At 35.4% G+C, this 2129-nt stretch overlaps 1 pseudogene; it reads right to left on the bottom strand.

The window, feature by feature from the left end:
- Positions 1-377: 377 nt before the first annotated feature.
- LOC127490891 (U2 spliceosomal RNA) lies at positions 378-511 on the bottom strand (annotated as a pseudogene).
- Positions 512-2129: the final 1618 nt, after the last annotated feature.

Genomic DNA, 2129 nt, shown 5'->3' with positions numbered 1-2129 from the left:
ACTATGGTCTTGTCTAAATAAGATCAGAGTTGGCAAACTCAACAGGCTTCCATAGCCTTGGCAGCTCATGACAAGAGCCTCGGGTGAATAATGACGTCATAAATAAGAGTGTCAATTGTTATATCAACAACAGGAGTCACTGTTCACTTACTCCCCATGTAGGATCTCTGTCTTTAATGTGTTGTACTATGTGAATTAACGGTGTAACTAGTACTCAATCAGTACTTTATACTTTGTGCTTCTGTGTGGGTGCAAACTGTTGAAATACTCAGTGTATACCAAATTGATCTTCTGTATATAATATAATTGAAAATAAATCTTGATGAAGAATGGGAAGGGACAGGAAGAGGGAATGGGAGATGGGATGGTTGTGGGTGGGAGGGTGGTTATGGGGGGAAAAAGCCGCTATAATCCAAAAGCTGTACTTTCGAAATTTATATTTATTAAATAAAAGTTAAACTGATAAGAACAGATACTACACTTGATCTTAGCCAAAAAGCCAAGAAAAAGTTAAAAAAAATAGAATCCAGCAGATCTCTCAACAGATTGGCCTAGGTGTCCTTTTTCCTGAAATGAGAGCACAGTTTGGATAACAAAGACACAGTGGGTATCCTCAAGCCTACATTTTTGTTTCAAAATGACAAGTTTCAACTTGCTAAGTGTTGGGTAATGTTTGCTTTGAAATAAAACTTGCTTTTTAAAAAAATTTAAAAGATGCTCAAATAATAGCTGATTAATTATTTTCAGACAAATGACATAAAACTCCTTCACAGTTAAAAAATTCTTAGGGTATGCAGATTTGGGGGAAATTAAGTTTAATAAAAATAGACTAATGTGGGGCCAGCACTGTGGCACAGTGTGTAAAGCTGCCACCTGCAGTGCTAGCATCCCATATGGCTGCTGGTTAGAGTCCCGGCTGCTCCACTTCTGATCCAGTCTCTCTACTATGGCCTGGGAAAGCAGTAGAAGATGGCCCAAGTCCTTGAGTCCCTGCACCTGTGTGGGAGATCCAGAAGAAGCTCCAGGCTCCTGGCTTTGGATCAGTGCAGCTCCAGCCATTTCAGCCATTTGGGGAGTGAATCATTGGATGGAAGACCTTTCTCACACTCTACCTCTGCCTCTCTGTAACTCTTTCAAGTAAATAAATAAATCTTTAAAAAAATAAATAGACCAATGTGTTACTAAGTACAATATGAATGTTTGAAAAGGTCATGTGATTATGAAATAGTATCTTATCTGATTTCTCCATGCTGAGATTACTTGAGCTGTGTTTGCTACACAAGTAATAGTAAATAGACCTATGCAACTGGAAAACATTATACTTAGTGAAATAAGCTACTCTCAAAAGGATGAATAACATGTTCTCCCTGATCTTCGATACCTAATAGATTACCTAAAATGTAATCTATAGAAGTGAAATTGACATTTTGAGATATAATGACTTCCAATAGTCCTTTCTTGTCTGGACTGTTGAGGAACAGTTTTGTTCTTTTTTTTTCCTCCCATACCATTTGTTGAACCTTTATTTAGTATAGGGCTAATCTTATGTGTATAAAGTTAATTGAAAATGGATCTTAGTAAAAAGTAAAAGTGGGCATAGGAGAGGGAGGGGGAGGAAGGTTGGGAGTGTGGATGGGAACGTAAGTAGGATGAAAAGAATTATTATGTTTCTAAATTTGTATTTATGAAATGTATGAAGTTTGTATATTTAAATAAAATGTTTCTGGGGGAAAAAAAGTAAATACACCTAATACAAGCTCCACATTCTCAAATTTTCCTCTTTGACTTTAGTTTTATGACAAGTGGTCTGGTTTCCTTCTCTTTGAGATGCTATCACATGAAAGGGCCAGTAGTAAGAAACTCCACCAAATTACTTCGTGATCTTTAAAATTTTATTCAATGTTTGCCTTTCAAATTCTGGTGTGCCAGGATTTATCAATAATGAAATATTAACATTAAATATTTGTTATTAAATTAGAAAATTCTTTCCAGTAGTCAACATTTTAAATGTTTGCAAGAAAGACAATTTCTTTTCATTGTCATATTAGGGTTTGAAATAGGAAGCAAGTGAAATATCAACTATTTAAATAATTTTTTTCATGAGTAGGATTTCCATTTGAGAAATAGAT

The sequence above is a fragment of the Oryctolagus cuniculus genome, chromosome 6 (genome assembly GCF_051225735.1).
Source record: "Oryctolagus cuniculus isolate XC-2025 breed Fujian yellow rabbit chromosome 6, ASM5122573v1, whole genome shotgun sequence".
Taxonomy (NCBI): Eukaryota; Metazoa; Chordata; class Mammalia; order Lagomorpha; family Leporidae; genus Oryctolagus; species Oryctolagus cuniculus.
This window is presented reverse-complemented; position numbering and strand designations above follow the sequence as displayed.